The sequence below is a fragment of the Moschus berezovskii genome, chromosome 1 (assembly GCF_049115385.1).
Source record: "Moschus berezovskii isolate FMDL1 chromosome 1, NW_MosBer_1.0, whole genome shotgun sequence".
NCBI lineage: Eukaryota > Metazoa > Chordata > Mammalia > Artiodactyla > Moschidae > Moschus > Moschus berezovskii.
Window position 1 is genome coordinate 101,328,799 of NC_142460.1, and position 20,979 is coordinate 101,349,777.

Sequence of the window (20,979 nt, forward strand, 5' to 3'; positions counted from 1 at the left end):
TATTGTCCACAGCCTTTTTTTCAGGTAAAAATACTGGAGTGGGTAGCCTTCCCCTTCTCCAGGGGATCTTCCCGACCCAGGGCTCAAATCCTGGTCTCTTGTATTGCAGGCAGATTCTTTACCATCTGAACCACCAGGGAAGCCCATTCACCTCTTTGTTTGAGGCCAATAAGAACTCCTCTTGGAATATTGTGGAAGAGCACCTAACACAGAGCTCCAGACCAACTGGTTCACTCTCAACTTGGCCACCTATGATTTGTGTACACTAACAAGTTGCTAAACCTGTTAGAGCTTTAGTTTCCTCACCTGTGAAACGAAGATAATGACAAAGGCCTCCTTTCAGAGAGCTGTTTCAAAGATCAAGTGATAAAATGTATGCAAACTTTTGGGAACAAACTCTAATGCATAAAAAGACCTACAGTTTGATTCTTCATGGGCTGGTTTAAAGGTTTGGGGGCAAAGAATAGCAAGAGGATATTTTTTTCTTCTTGATATGAAAATTTTTTCTCACCTTTCTTCCCCCCTAAAGTAATCTAATTTGCAGAATTAGAATTTCTGAATGCCTTTTCAGGAACAATTATGGAACTGAAAATTTCTTCATCATTTTCCTGGAGGTGTTCATACTCTAAATACCCGGAAGGTCCTTTAATATCATCACAGAAGTAAGTGTTATATAGTTAAAGTAATTAGTGATGTTTGCACCTCCTTTACTTACCAGCATAGCCCCTCCCCACCCACATAGTCCCCCTCCCTCTCCAAGCTCATGTGGGCAGCATCGCTCCCCTCACCCATGACTAGAGGAACAAACCAGTAAAAAAAGGAAGTAAATTCACTTATGTAAAGTACATTCTGGGTGAGTAAAGGCAAACATGTCTTCGTCTTCCCTTCAGGACACATCAGGATTTACAGAGAACTTGGCAGTCTCCCACTCTCACCTCTCCATTGTAAAAAAGAGCCACAAGGCTCAGACCTGAGAAATGACTTCACCAGGGTCACATGGCTAACTTGGGGCAGAATCAGGATTCAAGTCCCTATCCCCTGACTTCTCCTACTCCTCTATTACACCAGATGTGGGGAGGACAGAGAGAATATAAAAGTAGAAAGAAAAGAATACATTCTGGTTGAATATCTTGGGCTTCTGGTTTTCAAGGACAGTTTTATGATCAGTGGCAATGATGCCTCAAAAGCTATGGTGATTAGCTTGAATGAACTTCTGTAACAAACACTTATCATAGCACATGACGCGTCAAATACCTGCTAGGTCTGAGCGTTGGCACCAAAGCTGATTTCATGGTCAAAGAAAAGAGGGGGAAAAGGAACTTGGCTGAACAAAGCTGGCAGACTTTTCACTAGAAAATTCAGAGGTAATTTCTGTAGTAATAGGAACACACTTCCAAAGGCTTTTAAAATGTCTTTAAATGTGAGAGAGTGAATTTACCAATTAAAGAGGTGAAGGCCACTGAGGACCGTTTGGTGCCTAAGGTCTCTTCCAGACTGGCCCCTTCTACCTGCCTTGGTCAGAGTCCTAGAAGCCTCAAGATAGGCAGGTTCAGAAGTTTGCCCCGAGGTTGCTGATTTCCATCGAGGCTCCCACACCAACACATTCCAAAGCACTCAGGCTTCTCTACGGAATCTCTTCTCATTACCAGATGAAGTCAGAGGGGCAGGGGCCATCTGTCTCTCAAACAGAGTCTACCCATACAAAGTGGATTCTTTAGCCTGTTTTGGAGGTCAACCTACATCAACAGAACAGACAGTGGTCAAACACATGGTCACTTCCCTTTGGTTACCTACAAATATTTGAACTACAAGATCTGTTCATTTGTTTACTCTTCTAATAATTATTATTGGGAGAGCATGGGTTAGAATCCCTGCTGGATGAGCAGCTTGCTGGACCTCAGTTTCCTTACTTGTAGGATACTACTCATTTTCTGCCTTGTGGACCTTGCTAGTTGTTTCAGGAATCATTTGAATGACACTTGGAAGTGCTGTTTCAACCTTAAAGGCTGCTGTGAGAGTGAAGGGTTGTTGCTACTACTCTGTGTCCAACAATGTGCTAGGCACCAGGGGGATTACAAAAGAAACATAAGAGATGATCCCTACACTCCAGGAACCCATAATCCTGTATTAGGAAACAAGACAATTCATTTGGGTATCCAAATGAAATATGTGAAACACCTCAAGGCTCTATTAACTGCTTAAATGATGGGTAAAGACTCTAAGATAGCTCAGAGAAGCTGAGATCGTCAGCCAGGCTGGAGATGTTGGGAATGATTCCTGGAGGAGCTAAGGCTTGAGTTGGGTGACGAGGTAGACAAAGAAGACAGAAAATCTCTCCATCAGGGTGTGGCATAATGGAGTCAAATAGCGGAAGACTTTCTTGGTAGATCAATCTACTTGGCGTTAGAGTCACCATCAAGCTTGAGTTATGGATTTAAGGATTTGAGAGAGTTATTGGAAAGGGAAAGTCAGGACAGTTTTTAGGTCAATAATAAGCCATGCTAATGATTTAGGAGGACTCACATATGAAAGACGGACTTGTGGGGAAATACGGGAGAGAAGGAGGATGGTGGGGGAGTCCAGGCTCAGGATGCTGTGGTTTGGACCAGACCAATGGAAACGGTAAGAGAAGGAATTACATGTAAGAGAAAGAGTTCTGCTTGTAACGGGAGAACAAAGTCACCTTATTAATCTTTCCTCCTTTGTTCGTGTCTCAACTTTGGGATTTGAATTAAATTTGGCAAGGAGGAGCAAGAAATAGGGAGCATCTCTATGTGAACACTGGAAGATTCCAGAAAACCCAAATTGGTCTCACAGTGTCTATTTGTCTCTGCATAAAAAAAGGATTTGAAGTTGTTGGCTGATCCAAAGAAAGATAGATTTTAGGAGCCGACCAAAATCATAAAGTTCACCTGTTCACACCTGTGGCCAATTTCAGAACTTCTGCTCCAACATCTCCAGGAAATATGCATCCCTTCTCTTCTTGAACTTCTCTAATGAAGAGCATTCACTAGTGCTTGAGGAAGACCTGTAGTTGGTTGCATCTGTGCTTCACAATTTTTAAACCTTGAACTTCTGTGGTTTCCATAATTGATTCTCTTATCTGTCCCCAGAGGCATCCAGAACTTTTTACATTCCTTCCACATCTTCTTGATTCAGTCATTTAATTGCAGAAGCAGGGCCTACCTTCTAAGTTTTCCTTGTCACTAACATTTATAAATTACCTTTTAAATTAAATAAGTGAAGTGCCACAAAATCTCACTACTTCTATTTTTGGTTATCACTTCACCCCAAGAAAAGAGACTTTGATTCTGAACTTTACAGCAAAAAATAAATAAAAAAGAAAGAGAAAATTGTAGGATCCTTCTTATCCTTCTTTCTTTACTTTGACCGGGTGTTTTATCTGCTTTGTACAAAGTCAGGTCCCACAAAATAGGTGTTTTCATCTCTTTCCTTTTTCACCTGAGCGGCTGGATATCTTTCCAGGGATTTGGTATCAGAAATCAAATCCAAGAAGTTTAACTCAATTCAGGACTCCTGCCAAGCAGAGGGTGAAGTCAGGTCAATTAGAGGGGGCAGCAAACATGAAGCTTTTAAAACACTGCTGCTGTGTATTTCTTTACCATCTGAACCACCAGGGCTATATATTTGGAGCAGAAAACAGCTTTAGTTGGTAGCAGTTGTTATTAATAAAACAAAACAAAATAAATCATTACTATCACCATCGCCATCATCATCATCAACATCAACCCGGCAAACCCTCAAATGTCTTCACTGACACAGAAGGAAAGATTTGTATAAACACACTACTGTTCTCTTATGGCCTTTATTGTTGTTTAAGCAAGTTATATTGACATGGTCTCTTGTAGGCTATGTTGCAGGAAAACTTCAGTATTTGCTTGAAAAGTTTAGGGTTTAAAGGATCATCTTAACAGAACATAGAAAATGCTCCATCAGATCAAAACCAACAAGTAAACAAACAGAAGCAGGTCAGTTCTCTTTTTGGCACTGAGCAGGACCATATGCTTCCAGAGATGATAATTTAAAAATAGCCTGTCACACAGCTCACATTGTCACCCCAGGACATGGTGGGGGTGGGAAGTATTGCCTCACACTTAATGATAGTGACACTTCACATTTATCCCAACCTGTTTTCAAAGTAACTCGGAGTACTTTCGAGTTATTAATTTTTCTTAAAAAAAAAAAAAAGTCGAATCCTTCTGGAGTCCCTAGAAGTTGAGTAGGAGCTGGTACAAGTCTTCCCACTTGACAGAGAAGATGACTGAGGTACTGAAAGATAAAGTTACTAAGTCAGGATTACAGGGTGACTCAGGGATTAGTCTTGTGCTGTTCAAAGCACGCTGGGCTGACAACTGCAGCAACATCCTGGGCTATGAGAGCCACGAGTTCATAGGATGTTGCACAAAAAAGAGAGACAGTTGCTTCCCATTGCTTCTGTTTTGAAATGTACTTGCCTTTCATTGTTAGCATTTCATCAGTTTCCAATTTTAAGGCAAGTGGCTTACTAGCCATGGTGACCTATATTTGCAGACCAATGTACAGAGGCATGACAGTATAATCTCCACACATCTCCACACTTTCCGGCAACTGAGATGATTTTATACTCACAATTTCATCAAGGCTGTGTAATGAGCTGTAACTTAGGTAGGACCAGAGGTTTAAGGGAACAAAGGCTCAGGGTGTGAGGGAACTTTCTCACCTTGTGAGTGCAACAGACACCAATGGAAATCCAAGTCTTTTCTCTGCATGTGTGGGATGTTTTCCTGCACCATGCCTTCATCTGGGTCTAAGCCAAGTGGTGAGACTTGGCTGCAGACTGTGAGTTACTAGGAAAAACATCCCCTTCTGTGCTCAGGTTTGATTCTTCCCTCCATCTCCTAGTTTGGTACCCAACACTCAGTTTCTAATTGGTTGCATAACCTTGAAGGGGGGATTCTAGATGTGGTAAAAAACCAAAGGAAGCCAGTAATAAACTCCCTTTTCCGGGGGAAGGAAATTTCTCGACATACTGAGAGGTCCAGGCAGATGGTCTGGATACATGTGGAGTTCACTGATGTGTTATTGACTAGCCTTAACCCTTATTCCAACTGTAACTCCCTCTGCTCTGTATCATAACCGCTCTCTTTCCAACACCCTAAATTCCCTTGCTGCTTTCCCCTTCATTGGGCAAAACCCCCATCCTGGTGAAATGTGATTATCTTCTCGGTCCTCCTTTGCTTGCAACTAAGCAACAGAATGCTGTTAAGAACATTGCGGATCATGTGGTCACTTTAAACTTATGACCACAGCCCTCAGTGGACCCTGCCAGCATGCCCTCTAACACTTCTAGCAAATTTACTTTATCAGGCTCTGGATTGATTTTTTCATACCTTTATCTCCCTCTGAAATCTCCACTGGGCTGCACCCTGTCTTTACCTCAGGATGCTGACCTTCCTTCTTTGCTATCAGAGGAAATCACTGTATCTTTCCACTACCAGCTCCTTAACTCACCTGCATCTGGACACACACACACTGCCTCCTCCTTATTAAGTGGAGGGAGTGTCACAGCCTCTTAAGTTCACTTCTTCCATGTGTCCTCTGGATGTTATCTCCTTTCATGTACTTCTTTCCTGCAACATTATTTTCTCTTATTTTGTTACATCCATTCTATTAGCAAACAAATATGTTTTCATAACAACGATTAAAAAACAACAACTCTCCTTTGACCCTACATATCCCCATAGCTGCCATCCCGTTTCTCTGATGCCTTCACAAAAAAACTTGAAAAAAGTAAAATCTCTATTTCCTGTCTCCTCTGATCAGCTCCTATTTTTTCCTCAACAATGCTCCAAATTTCTTCTGACCCTATACTTAACAGCCCTTATCAAGGTCACCAATGGTGGATGCACCCAAAGCCAAAATATATTCAGCTAACTGGATTATTCGATAGACTGCAGCATGGTTGATCCTTCTGATTTGGAACGTTTTCTTCTCTAGCTTTCTGGGATTCCACACTCATCTCATTTGCCCTTACCTTTTTGTCTCCTTGTCTGGCTCTTTCTCCTCTGTATCAAATTTTGGAGTGCTCAGAGGTTCTTGTTTCAATTCTGTCTCTACTCATCCTAGATAAGCTCCATGAGTCCCAAAGCTTTAAATATACTATCTATATGCAGATGACTTCAAGTTTCTCTCTCCACCTGACTTCTCCCTTGAGTTCCAGACTTGATAACTCTAATTGTATATCTAATAGGTATTTCACACAAACCATGACCCAAACCAAACAATTGATTTATCCCTCTCTCCTCCTATTCCTCCTTCCCAAGTTTTCCCTGTCATGGGAAGTGGTTTGAGCCTTCTAGCTGCTATTTGTTCAGGGCAAGTACTTGAATCATTCTAGTAATTTTCCTGACTTCCTTCAAACCCCATGTTTAATCCATTAGCAAGTTACATTGACCTTTACATTTAAAATAGGTGTCAATTCAGACTATTTTTCATTATCTCCACAGCAACGATCTTATTCCAACTACCATCATATTCTTCCCTAGACTCTTGTGCCCCTAGTAATTTTCTGTGCAGCACCAGAATGATGTTTCGAGAATCACAAATTATGTCACCTCTCTGCCAACTCCTCTTACTATGACCTGTAAAACCATACAGGTCCAGTGCCCTGACTTCTGTCTTGGTGTTCAGTTGTCAATTTGTGTCCAACTCTTTGTGACCCCATGAGCTGCAGGCTTCCCTGTCCTTCACTATTTCCCTGAGTTTGCTCAAACTCATGTCCAATTGAGTCAGTGATGATATCCAACTCTGTTTGTCTCATTCTCTGTTGCTCCCTTCTCCTTTTGCCCTCAATCTTTCCCAGCATCAGGGTGTTTTCCAGTGAGTTGGCTCTTTGCATCAGGTGGCCAATGTATTGGAGCTTCAGCTTCATCCTCAGTCCTCCCAATGAATATTCAGGGTTGGTTTTCTTTAGGATGGACTGGTTTGATCTCATTATTGTCCAAGGGACTCCCAACAGTCTTCTCCAGCACCAGAGTTCGAAAGCATCAATTCTCCAGCTCTCAGCCTTCTGTATGGTCCAACTTTCACATCTGTACATGACTACTGGAAAAACCATAGCTTTAACTATATGGACCTTTGTCAGCAAAATTACGTTTAGCATCATCTCCTTTAAATCTCAGCCTCATCCACAATGTTCAATGGATTTTTTTCTCCCTCAGGCTTGCCAACGCTTCCCAAGCTGAGGACCTTTGCCCTTGCTTTCCCCTGCACACTTTCAGTGACTGCTTCATCCTATCTTTCAGGCCTCAGCACAAATCTTGTCATTCCCTGGGAGCCAATTCACCTGAGCTGTGTTGCTAAGGTGGTCCCCTCCAGGACCAAGAAAATAAGTATCCTCCCCACTTCCCCACCCCCGAACAAGTATTTTCATTTAGGTTAAATTTGGGTGAATTATACCCTCAACTTTTATAAGTGAGTCAGTATAAAAATTAACATTGAAATTTGTGCTTACTCTGTCCTTTGTGGTTTAAAAAACATGTTTTAACCGTGTCACTCAGTGATCTTTCTATAAAGCCCCGTCAGATGAATTCTTTTAGGTCTAAGGGTTAAAAAGTCTGTTTCCCCTGAGGAACTGGTAATGGGACACTGACTTGCCTTTTTATTTTTTGGCTTGGCTAACATAAAGCTCAGAGCCACAATCTTGGCTGAATTATTGCAAGTGTGTAGAACTATAGGACCTGGTTACCTGTGTAGACAGCAGCATTCAATAGAACTTTCTACAATCATGGAAATATTCCACATCTGCAATGTCCAATAAGTAGCCATCAGCTACATGGAGTCACTGGGCATTTGAAAGGTGGCTAGTGACCCTGGGAGGCTAGATACTTTTTTATTATATTTAGTTTTAATTAATTTAAATTTAAATAGACATATGTGCCATTGGACTTCCCTAGTGACTCAGACAGTAAAGAATCTGCCCAAAGTTCAGGAGAGCTGAGTTCAATCCCTGGGTCAGGAAGATTCCTTGGAGAAGGGAATGGCAACCCACTCCAGAGAATCCCATGGACAGAAAAACCTGGCGGACTACTCTCCATGGGGTCACAAAGAGTTGGACACAACTGAGTGACCAACACTTTCACTTCACATGTGCCATTGGACCGCATGGGCCTGGGTATTCTATGGTTATTTCCAAGACATTAGAATTTATTTTAATGCACACTTTATTATTGGTTATTATATTTCCTATAAGTTTCCTTAATCATTTGTGGCTGGTTAAAACACACACACACGTTTAAATGAGTAATTGAAGGTCACGTAGAGAGAGGAGCCTGGCAGGCTACAGTTCATGGGATTGCAAAGAGTTGGACACGATTGAACATGCATGCTTTAGTATGTTTTTAGCCTTAGGCAACATGGTCAGCAAATGCAGACAATGAGTCTAAAATTCTCCCTCTTTTGCGGAGCTCTGTGGAAAGGCTCCAGCAGTAAGTCTGAGCTCCAGGTTCTAATCTTTGTTTTGCAGTTGAACAGGACCTGTGACTCCAAATGAGCCAGATATTTAGTATATTCAGATGTAAAATGGGGTTTCTAGAATGATGGCTTGGTGCTTTTGGCATCTGAGATGCCAGATGTGTAGCCCCTGTACCTATTCTCATGGTTTCTGGAACCTGGAAGCTGGCCCCTGGCTACCTACTTGGAATATAAGGTAGATGTCAGGAGATGATTTCATTTCTGCCTGTACCTGAGGCAGAGTCACTGATAAACCAGCTTAAAACAAATATGAATCATCCCATCTTCCAAACATCTTTAGGGAAGGAGAACCCACCCTAAGTACTTAGGTATTTGGATGGTTTTTAATACAGGATGAGCTACCAGTTTTTTAATTATATAAAAGCATAGAACTGATGTCAGAAGACTTGGATTTCAATCCCATTTCAGGTACTAACAAGCTATGTAACTTTGATCAAGTCAGTTTCCTTTTCTCTCATATGGGAGGATTGAACAAAATGACATTTAATTTCCTGTCTTACACTAGCCATAACAATAATAGCTAACATTGATTGAGAGCTTAGAATGTGCTGACGTGCAATACCTTTTTTAGTCCTACAGCGGTGATAATACTATTTCCAGGGCAGAAGAAATTGAACTTCAGTGTTTCCTGAGAGTTGGCAAATGGTGGATTCTCCATCTGAACCCCATGGTCTGTTTTCAGGATTCTCTTTCTTACCTATTCTACATTCTCTAGCATTTTGTGTTTTTTCATCCTGAACAGTATTGTTTTTCTGGAGTTGTCTTAATCCTCTCAACCAAAGCTTCCCAATCTGGGCCCCAGCGGACCCAAATATTGTCTCCTTAGTCCTTGGAGTAATCAGAATCAATGGGTTGATTGCCAACGTAACAAGTACACAATTATTCATTTGCCTAGTATGCTGTATAAGTATTAATACTATCACTTTCTAAGGATGCCATAATATGGAAAATGTTGGAAAGCACATAGATTTAGACATACATCGTGACTCACTTGAAAGCTTTAGCTTGGACGTTTCACAAGTCATCACACATACATTTTACAAGATTGTATCAGCAAGAGATGTTCTGTCCCACAGATTTGCTCCCTGAGATGGGAGTATCACAGTCATTTTTGCATCTCCAACATGTCCATCTCAGAACCATCTCCAAAGCTGATCCTCAGAATAGAAGCTATTTTGCTCGGTGATAGGGTAGCATCCCCATGTTGGTTAGAATCCTAGAATTTAGAGCCAGAAGGAAGTTTAGAACATTTAAGGCCAACCCAAAGAAGGTACAGGATTTTTTCAAGGTCAGTGTCAAAGTCGGAATGAACACTCTGGTCTCTCTCATGCCCAATCCAGAGCCCTTTCCCTACCCGCATCTCTCAGACTGAGCAACAGAATTGGTTTTGTTGGGAGATGAGGCAGAGGAAACATAACTGAAATTTCATTTCTCCTCTGCAGATGTCAGGAGCAGTGGAGCACCACTGGCAGAAGAACCTGCCTCCCCGCTCCTTCAAAGGCCACAGACCCATGAGAACCATTCACTGTAGCCTGAGCCACATGCCTGGAGGCCACAGCAGTGCACAGGAAAGCGAGGGGAAGTGGAAACGTGCGAGCAGAAGGCTCAAAGCAACGAGCTCACCACCGGAAAAAAAAATAAAAATAAACACGCTCAGAAATAGTGTAACTGATATGCAAAGGAGATCAAAACAAGGGTTTTAAAATATCCTGGCTGCTTTAGAGGCGGTGGGGGGTGGGAAATGAAGCGAGGTTACCAATGTGTGGTAGGGGAAGGGGGCAATGAGGGGATAGTTCACTGCAGCCTGCTGGGCCATGGGAACCTGGAACCCCCAGGGGTACTTCAAATGAAAACGTGGGAGGTCTAAATCCCCATGGGGAGCTCCGAGGCAGGCATGGACTTGTGAGCAAGAACCACAGAAACCCTCAGCCCCAGACGCCTCCCTTCCTGACTCCCTTACCATCCCCTGAGATTCTGTCCCCTCACTTTGTGTCGAGGTCATTTCCCTGGAGCAGGGCACTGAGGCTCAGAGGAGCCAGCCATGGAGGACTCGGAAGTCCACCCAACTTGGCTGAACTTCAAGATTCAAGTCCGCAGTTTGGAGCCATGTTTCATGATTAAGGGCTGGGCTGAGCAAACTCACGGAAGGCAAATTCCCCAATCTCTCAAAGTGCAATTCCCTTTCCTTTCAGTGGGTCATGAGCAACTGTAGACACACACTCTCTTCAGAGGAAAGGTTTATTTTGAAACTGGTTCCTGAAATGGGAAACCCAAAGGTTAATGATGGCCCTGCTGGCTGTTTATAGCCTCCCTCTGCCAATGTAACCATCCCTAATAATAGCTCAAGGATCATGGGACTTTTCCAGCATCAAAGGCCATTGGTCAACAGCATAGGTAAAAAAGGGAGCATTTGCTTCTCTGTTGATCCAAATGGCCTCATGGATTTTAAGAGAGTAAAGACACTGGGCAGGAGTGGGTGGTCCAAGCTTTGGAAATTAACCATCCCTCTTACAGGTTTAGCATTTAAACTCACAAAGCACATTCACATCTATTATGGAGTGATATGGGCTAGGTAGGGTCAATTATTCACATTCTCCAGTTGAAAAAACTGCTGAGGCTCCAAGCTGAATGGTATGGGCTTCTCTTGTAGCTCAGACAGTGAAGAATCTGCCTGCAGTGCGGGAGACCAGGGTTCCATCTCTGGGTTGGGAAGATCCCCTGAAGAAGGGCATGACAACCCACTCCAGTATTCTTACCTGGAGAATGCCATGGACAAAGGAGCCTGGAAGGCTACAGTCAATGGGGTTGCAAAGAGACATGACTGACAGACCAGCACTTTCACTTTTAAGGTACATGGTACCAGGACAGTGCTGTATGTTCATTACCAGGTCCTGAGGAGCCAGTGATGGAAATCAGGCTCTTTGATCTGGACTTGAACCATCCTGCTCTATCCCTTTCTTCTTCCTTTTCCTTCTCTGAGAAAAGAAGTCCAATAAACACTTCAGTTATGGAATAGAAGATTTTTACTTTTGATCCAAAATTTTCTCTGTGTTTCTTACTTGTTTGGTCATAAGAAGGCAAATACTACCCGTAAGTTTTCTTGAACCTAGCATTTAGTAGAGAACTACAAATAGATGTATGTGACCGACTCTTTTTTGATATGCAAAGCCCAGGTGGGAGATGGCAGGTAAAGACAAGCTTCAGTCCTCCCTGACACAGGTTTGCTCTGAGGCCAGGAGAGTGGGGTGGCTGATGAAGGCTGAGGAATGTCACAAGGGAGAGTTCACTGTGGGCTGAGGCCATTCAAGGAGACATCTAGCAGGAGGTAGCCCTGAAGGAAACAGCATTTCGAAGGCTAGATCTGGGGTGAAGTATGGGGAGGAGGTCCGGAGAAGCCACAGGACAAAGGTCCAAATGTTTAAAAAGTGCAGAAGATAGTATTGAAAATTCAGTTAGACCCACCCAGCAGAAGCAGTGGAAATAACGTTGAGGAAACACTCTGAAGTCACACTGTGGAGGGCTTTGAAAGATCGGCCAAATCACTGGAATTTTATCCTGGAGGCAGGAGGAATCTCTGAGGCTTTGTGAATGTCAAAGTAGTCAGAGAACAATGGTGATCTAGAAAACTCTTTCTAGCCGAATATGCAAGATGTATAATAAGGGAGTAGCTGGGAGAAGAGCGATCACAAGGAACACTGGACTTAGAATCAGGAGGCTGATGCTGCTGCTTTCTATGTAAACTTGGACAGATCACGTCCAGATATATGCATAATTGCATGGGACTGTCTTCTCTCAAATGTGAAATACTGCCCCAGTGTCAGGGAGGCCTTGGACATCATATACCATGAGGTTCAAATGCTTGGTAAACTAGAAAACTGGGGGATAATGATCCAGGCTGGCAGGAGGCAGTAGAGACAAGAGGTGGTTGGTGACCCTGGAGTTGAGTGAGAGGCTCCATTTGGGGGGAACATCTTCCCTCTGGAGGGATATCTTTTCCTTCCTGGCATGTCCTGGGTCACCTGGCACAGACTGGGGGTCAACAAAAGATGGGGATGTGTGGAGCTAGTAATCAAGAGGTGAAGATGAGAAGTCCCTCAGGTCCCTGGTAACTTCCTCAAGGGAAAGAAAGAAAACACACGGCTAGCTTTTCAGTCTTAAGTCTGAAATAAAAGCAAACATTTGGGTTACTGTTGTGCAGAGTTGCAGAGTAATCATAGAGAGCAAAGAAGAGCTGGTTTGCACAAGGTGGTTGCTCAATGGAAAGGTCTTGCCTGCAGAGGTGTCCGGGAAGATACAAGCAGAAGTCAGCATGGCTGTTCTCAGAGCTACTTGCTGGAAGGCAGGCCTTGCCCTCATAGAACAGAGGGTTAACATGGACGAGTGGGATGAAAACTGCTGAATTGTGACTAGGTTAGGAGGGCTGGAGAACTTTCTAGGCTCTCAGCCAGCCCTGGGCTTCTAGTGGAAGCATTTCACAATCTCCTCCTTTCTCTGCGGGTTATGTCCTCAGATTGAACAGTCTTTGGGGGCTTTTCGGGTGAGTGGAAAGTGCCCTGGACTCAGGGCCAGAGCTCTGCATTCCATTCTTGGCTCCATCACTGCCCGGTGGGATGACCCTTCCTCTCGGGGCTAGAGTTAGACTAGGCGTCATGATCCCTGGGGTGCCCTCCAAGTCTACACTCCTTGAGGAGGGGACAGTCAGCCTGTCTCTGCACACTGGGATTCAGAAGGAACAGCTACTGAGAGTGAACTGACCTATAGCCCAGAGCCGGTGAGCTCTGTGATCAGGTTTTAGCTCTGGCCATGACGGCAACACGGGGAATTTCAAATGAGGTCAGGTTGGGGAAGCAGTAACTGAGGTTCAGATGAACCAGAAAGCTGGGACCCCTCCGCGTTCACCCACAGTGAGCTGAGGAGCTCCTTGTAACTAGGAAAATTTTCCTAACCAATTCCATATACAAGGACAGCATCTTCTCTTTGAGCTTGGAAGAACAGCATAAGCCACAAGTCATTTCCCTCCCACTAGCATTCTCCTTCCATAAGTCTTAGAAAATAGGACCTCTTCCTGCTCCTTCTCCCATTTCCCAAGCAGTGTCTCAGTGACAAATGCAACACTTTCTCTCTCGTACATGCTTCCCCAATTCTTTCTGGTAACCAAGAACAACACTGGTCCAGGCTTTGGGGAGTAGGATGTTGGAGCATGAGGGCAGAGTTCACCAAGCTGACCTGTTGGTCCCTTTGGTTGCCCAGGTTGTGCTGCATGTCCCTGCAGGCAGAGTCCCATGGTGAATGGCTCTCTGTCATTTCTGAAGAGGGACCGTTGCTCCCAAGCAGCTCGGGATCACCATTAACTTCCTCTGGCCTTGCATCCAGGGTCCAGAGGAACATTCAAATAACAGAAACTTCACTGAGCACCTAGGAAAGGCAAGAGTCCATTTTTAGATGAAACCAAGAATTCAGAGGAAGATTAGTTTCTGCTTTCAAGGAGGGAAACAGGATAATTGGAAAAATCTCTGTAAAACTATGTAGAATATGGGGACAGCCATCAGACAGGGACACTTCAAAAGAAAAAGAACTAGTACTCAGTTGGGAAATCATAGAAGGCTGCGTGGCAGAAATGACTTATGATAGACCAATCATCAACATCATTATGACCACGGCTATGATTATAGTTAACTTTTATTCTATTCTTACTGTGTTCTAGGCACTGTGCTAAGTATTATCTTAGTTCCTCTTCACAAAAGCTCTTCGTTCTTAGCATCACTTTGTAAATGAAGAACATGAGGTTCAGAGAGGTTAAGTAACTTTCCCAAGGCCACCCTGCAGGTAAATGATTGGAGCCCATGGTTTCCACGGAGGTATAGTGATGAGGTCTTCCTAGTGGAGGATAAAGAATGACTTGGGGTGGAAAAGCAGAGCATGATTTGATGGGGAGCTGTGGGAGTTAAGACCAGTGGGACTTGAGGGTCAGTGAGGAGTTAGTCTACTTTGTTCTAGCAGCTGCCGGGAGGCTGGGGGTGTTTCAGCAGGACATGGTTTAAGGAGAAGCTGGCTGTAACTGAGCAGGGAGCGCAGAGGAGCCAGCAGTAGGACTGGAGAAGAGGGGGCTGTGCTGGGTGATGAGGGACTGAGTTAGGGTAGTGGAGATCAGAGAAGGGGGTGAGGGTGAGGAGAGCGGCAACCTGAGTCTGAGCCCCTCTGCACCAGCCCCCTGCCCTCAGCATCAGTGACACAGCCCCCAGAGGAGAATATGGGGACAGCTTACTCGGCTGAGGATCCACAGGCGTCTGGGGCGCCTCCCTGCCACTCAGGTCTTACGTCAGGCACCAGTAAGGTGGTTGGTCCTCTTTCTTCATCTTCAGTGAGCCGTGCCTCCCCTGAATTATAACCTCTGGTGCAAGTTCAAGGGCTTCCCCCGTGGCTCAGCAGTAAAGAATCCGTTTGCAATGCAGGAGATGCAGGAGATGCGGGTTGGATCCCTGGGTCGGGAAGATCCCCTGGATGAGGGCATGGCAACCCACTCCAGTGTTCTTGCCTGAAAAATCCCGTGGACAGAGGAGCCTGGAGGGCTACAGTCCATGGGGTCGCAGAGAATCGGACATGGCTGAAGTGACCAAGCACACATGCATGTACACATTCAATTTGTATATATAATACCTTTTCCCTCACTCTCCTCTCCCCACTGTCAAAACCCCAAGCAGCAGAACCAAATGAATCACAGGGCTCTTTGAATAGAATCAGGGTCCAAAAGAGAACACCTGGGTGGAACAAAAGAGTGTGTTCTCTGAGTCCTCAGCCAGTTTCAAGAGACCAAAGGGGAGGGGGATCGGAGAGTAACAGGGTGGGGGCAGGGGGGAGGCAGGAAGAGGAGGAGGTTCCTGCATCCTCTAACACAAGCCAGAGCACAGACTCCATTTCACTAAAAGGAGCCTCCTGCAATGGCTTGACCCAGGTCAATACAAGAATGAAAGCTGCAGAGTGTTTTGCCTCAGCCAGGCCAGTGTGGCCACTGGTGGTCATGCTCTTCCTTCCAAACAGCTGCTTTGGCATCTCAGACAGCAGCTCGGAGTGGGATTTCCAGGCCTCATCATCCCAGCAAGGAAAGCAGTCGACGTGACAATGAGAGACAGGGCAACTTAGACACAAGGGGGTCTTCTCAGGTGGCACTAATGGTGAAGAACCTACTTGCCAGCGCAAGAGATGTAAGAGATGCGAGTTTGATCCCTGGGTTAGGAAGATCCCCTGGAAGAGGGTGTGGCAACCCACTCCAATATTCTTGCCTGGAGAAAACCTTGGACAGAGGAGCCTAGTGGACTATCATTCATTCTGTCACAGAGAGTCAGACACGACTGAAGCGACTTAGCACACAGGTAAGCAGACGTAAGTTAATCCAACCTATGTGTGCCCAGAGTGGCCTTGTGACTCACTGCCACTCACACAGTCACCTGTCTTCACAGTTTGTTTCACAAACCTACGGGGCTTACATGCCAGGCACTGTTCTAAGCACTTCATGAGTTATTAACTTATTCAGTTCTCATAACATTCCATAAGTTATGAACCTCTACACTGTCTTACTGATGAGGAAACTGCGGTGCAGAGACATGAAGCAACTTGACCAGGGCCTCACAGTAATTCATAAAGACAAGACTGAGCCTGAGCAGTTCAAAAAACTACAGGGTCTGAACTCTGTTGCTCTTTATTCTGATTTCCACTCAGCCTCTAGCACTCCTACAAAAGAAGGAGATCAGAGCCAATCATTTCTAAAGTTGCACCGAGCTCTAACGCTTTGTGATTCAGTGGAATCAGTAAGTGGTTAGGACTCAGGCTGTGAGTTTTCAGTGAGCTGTTAAATATGCTTTGGTGTGACACAAATACCCATGTGTGTGCATTCACCGAGTTCTGGCCATCGGCTGGCCACCACCCCGGCTGTGACTCAGTGGATCTGCGGGCCCATTGCAGGGCCCCATATCTTCACGTCTGAGACTCAGAGATTCTGCACCTCTTCGCAAAGCTCTAGCCAACGGAATTGTGAAAACGGCACTCAATCTAGGCAAATAAGTGCGATGGGGAAGTAACTAGAGATTAGGGCTGCAGGGGTACAGTGATTCAGTGAGATAAGGCCGGAAGGAAACACTTGGCCCTGAGTACTCGCCAGGGAGGTAGACCAGAGGCTTCGGTTTCCTAAGCAAGAATAGCCAGGCAGGTGATTGGTTGCTGGCCATGGGGTTACTTGAGTGGAAGAAATATGACCTTTCTAGTGGCCCAAATGAGAAAGGTTCTGTATAGTAATGCAATCTCCATTTCCCAGTTTGTTTAAACATTCAAATGGGATTATCACGAAATTCACATCGTGGATATTCCCGTGGGGAGGTAGTAGGGAGAGTGGAAAGAGCACTGGTCTGGTGTTGAGACATCTGAGTTCCAGCCCTGCATCTGCCCCTAGCCCGGTGAGAGGCCGTAGATGAGTCACATCCCATCTTAGCCTCAGTTTGCCTATAAAAGCTGTCAGCGAGTAGGGACTTCCCTGGAGGTCCAAGGGTTAAGAATCTGCCTTCCAAAGCGGGGGATGCGGGTTTGATCCCTGGTCGAGGAAATAATCCCATGTGCGGAGGGGCAACTAAGCCCGCATGGTCTATGAAAGATCTCAAGTGACACAACTGAGACCCAATGCAGCCCACTCCCCAAATTAAAATAAATAAATAAATAAATATTTAAAACACAAGCAAACAGAATTTCTTGAGTCCCTGGCATGCTGAGAACTGTTCTCAGAGCTCGACATGTGTTCCTCTTTCTAATTCTTACAGTGGTACCACGAGGGACACACTATAATTGCTTTTATAAGCCAGAGGAGGAAGAAGAGACTCAGAGAGGTGAAGGAACTCATCCAGGGTCATACACTAAGAATTGAGCTGAGAATTGTTCCTAGGGCATCTAGCTGTGTGCTTAGTTGCTCTGTCATGTCCGACACTTTGAGACCCCGTGGACTGTAGTCCTCCAGGCTCCTCTGTCCATTATTCTCTGAGCAAGAATACAGCAGTGGGTTGCCATGCCCTCCTTCAGGGAAATCTTCACAACCCAGGGATCAAATCCAGGTCTCCTGCATTGCAGGCAGATTCTTTACTGTCTGAGCTACCAGGGAAGCCCAAGAATATTGGAGTGGGTAGCCTATCCCTTCTCCAGGGGAACTTCTCCATTAGGAATCAAACAGGGGTCTCCTGCATTGCAGATTGATTCTTTACCAACTGAGCTACCTGGGAACCCAGGTACCTAGCTACCTCTCACATTTTGAGACATAACGCTCTACTGCCCTTGTCTTTATAGAGAGGGGTGGGCTCTCTGAATGGACTACATATAGTCTTATTTAAGATACTTGTGATGAAGGCCACCTTCCAGGAGCAGTAGATGGCTTTGCTCAGCTTCAGACTCTGGACTGAGCCCATCTTTGCTAATGATTTTGTTTCTATGGAGTTTGGAAGATTCCATCAGCCTCCCCTGGACCATCAGCTCTGGGTGCACAGGGCTCCATCACTGCCTCCCTAGTGATAAACAACGTGCCTGATGCATCAATGGTGCTCAGTGGCATTTGTTGAATGAATGTAGGGACGAGTTACCAACCCTGGCTGAGCAGAGGAGCAGTTGAAGCAATGGGAAGTGTGGGAGAAGCAGAACAGAACCAGCTCAGTGGAACATGAGGGATCCAGACAGTCTGAAAGCTAAAGATCTTAACTCATGAAGACGTGAGATTTGGGCTTTCAGATAGAAAGTCGCAGTGTAGCATGGGATCCCGTTGTAATGAACAAACTCTTCATTGAGGAGTCCACGCATGGACATGTCTACCCCATAGGGTCTGGCTGCTAATGAATCACCTTGAGAGTGGAACCTGGTTCTGCCAGCCCTCGGGGAGGCCTTGGCAGGCCCTTCAGCCTCTCTGGGCTGGGCTTACATCCTCTATCCAATTCCTCCTCTAGCCAATTGAGGTTTGGACTAAGCCTTCAGCCTCATAAGACCCCACCTGAGCTTTTCTTCCTGCAAAGGGAACATATCAGGCCCCCTCCTTCCCAGCCACCTACTATCCATCACAACTTGCCTGTCCTGTGTTCTGGTGCCTTCAGGATTTTGTCCTCACTAGGTGACATTTATCCTTAGCTACTGTGATGCACACACCTGCTGATGGGCACTTGGGTATCCATGTGTTTTACAGGTAAAATTGTCACATCTCACCAGGCCCTTGAAGATGCAGTTACTGATGGGACTTTTCAGCCCTAGAGAGGTATGTGGGGCACAAATTGTTATTAATTACAATTATAACAACTACCAATACAGTGGGCAAAACACGTTGTTGTCCTTTATCTCATCTGCTTGTCATGTGCAAGAGCAGATTGGAGGGGTACCACGGGCTTGTGAGAGGAGAACTGCATGGCCAGCTGTGCCACTAACTGTGGGGCCTTTCTCTCAGTGTCTGCCTTTCATATGGGAGAAGGTTGATGAAATGATTCCAGGGCTCCCTTGGCTTTAACCTTCCTCAAATCTAGGCATTAGGGGCTTGTTTTACAGAGAACAAGGTTTGGATGGTTTAGGCAGTGTGGGATGCAGGGCATTCTTCTGTGGCGTCTTCTGTGGCCTTCTGACCTATGCAACACCCCAGTGCATAAAGTACCAGCCCATCCCAAGACAAGCAGCACAGGGCTTCTTATTTTTACATTCATTTTATAGACAAGGACACAGAAACTCAGAGAGATTTAATGAATTGTCTGGAGTCACACCAAACAAGATGAAGGAACTGGGATTTAAACCCAGCCCCCGGGATGGCCAACCTGGACTGTGGTGTTAGTAACGTCTCTTGGGAGCACTTGGTCTGGTTTTTCTTGTGCTCCCCTGAGACTTAGGGCCAGATTGGCTCCCAGAGAGCTGCAGCTGGGCTCTGGCGTGACTTCGCTCTGAGACAATTGGGCTACTGATTCCCCCTCTAACCCCAGCCCCTCCACCAATTTCTTGCCTAGGGCAGCTGCCAGCAGCTGCCAACAGCTCTGTGCTGGCTGTTCTCTGTGTGACCCTCCACATCCATGCTCCTTCCCTCCTGTCCTGCCTCTCCAGGAGGCTGACTGCTGAGGAGCTCAGAAGGTTACTCTGCCCTCTGGCTTCTGGTTGGATTCAGTTGGGTGAGCAGAGGGTGGGAGAAGGGAGGATGGTTTTTCTTCAGCCCCCTCTCTCCAGGCTTTAGGTTGGCAATGGTTGATGCATTTGTCAAAGTCTCCAACTTCAGCTGGGCAGCCCTCTCCTCTCCTCAACGTTGCCTAGCTCACCAGGTTCTGGTAACTGCCTCTCCATCTTTCCATTTGCCTTTGCAACCTGAGGACTAGTAACAACTCCCAGTTATTGTTATCCTCAGGGTGCATCACCATCTCTTGGGTTTCCTTAGCCTTGCCTACACCTTCATGAGCTATTCTTTAATTAATCTCTCTTTGGTAACCCTTTTTTGAGTGTGTCCTCTGCTTCCTCCTTGGACCATGACTGATATAGGCTGCTTGTTTCCTCCTTGTCTCTAGTCTTCCATTCTTAAAAGCACAGATGATCCCACACTTTTTACATGAAGGTCTGCCGATATTGTTCCTTGAAGGGTTTAACCAAAAAACAAAACCAAGCTAAAGAGAAAAGCAAAAGGTTGGGGTTGCCAGCGGATATGGTAAAGGGCAGTGAAGTTGGACCTGGGAGGCTAAAGACTCAAGTTAGCTGCTAACTAGCTCTGTCATCCTGCTGGGCACCTGGACCTTCTGTTAAATAGAAGGAAGAATCATTTTTGCCTTACCTTTCCCATGAGCCTTTTGGGCAGAACAAATGAGGTGATGCCAGTGGAAGTACTCTGAAATGTTGAAGCCTTTCTGAGCATTAGGTATTACTGTTGTTTTTATTAGGCACAACATGAGGACAAAATCCTCAAAAGGCCATATGCTGCATTTTCCAATGCACTCAGATTTCCCTGTCGCCTCCGTGCCTCCTGGATTAGGACACCTGGCATTTGCAGAATCCAAGACTGATGTCCAGGGAGTGTTGGCCAAGCCTAGATCCACATAATCAGAGCTAAAAATACCCTTGACCTCAGTGGGAGCATTTCAGTGCTGAGGGGGCAGACATAAGGGACAGAGAGCGTGCGGGAAATGACTTCCATCATTCAGGGGCTGGGGTTAGGAGGGGGCAGGGAGAAGGTGGCTGTCACAGGCCACCCTTGTCAAGGGCCAGTGGGAACACTGTCTTGATCACTCTCTGACCGTCTGTCCGTGAAGAAGATTAACCTGAACCTTTTGTAATTCCTGTTAGAATGAAGGTTACACCTTAAAGATCTTCCTCATGGCCAAGCCTCTTAGGAATGTTCTCAGCCTGCCTTGTGGAAATGACAGACACCTCCAGCCAGAGGAAAGTACAGATGTGGATTCTAGGACCTTCCTGTGG

At 45.4% G+C, this 20,979-nt stretch overlaps 1 long non-coding RNA gene across 1 annotated transcript; it reads right to left on the reverse strand.

Moving 5' to 3' along the window:
* Positions 1–7,585: 7,585 nt before the first annotated feature.
* Positions 7,586–20,520, reverse strand: LOC129544582 (uncharacterized). Its single transcript, XR_008683485.2, has 3 exons — positions 20,339–20,520; positions 13,759–13,947; positions 7,586–9,748 (listed from the first exon to the last, which is right to left on the reverse strand). It is a non-coding gene; the product is annotated as an uncharacterized LOC129544582 (long non-coding RNA).
* Positions 20,521–20,979: the final 459 nt, after the last annotated feature.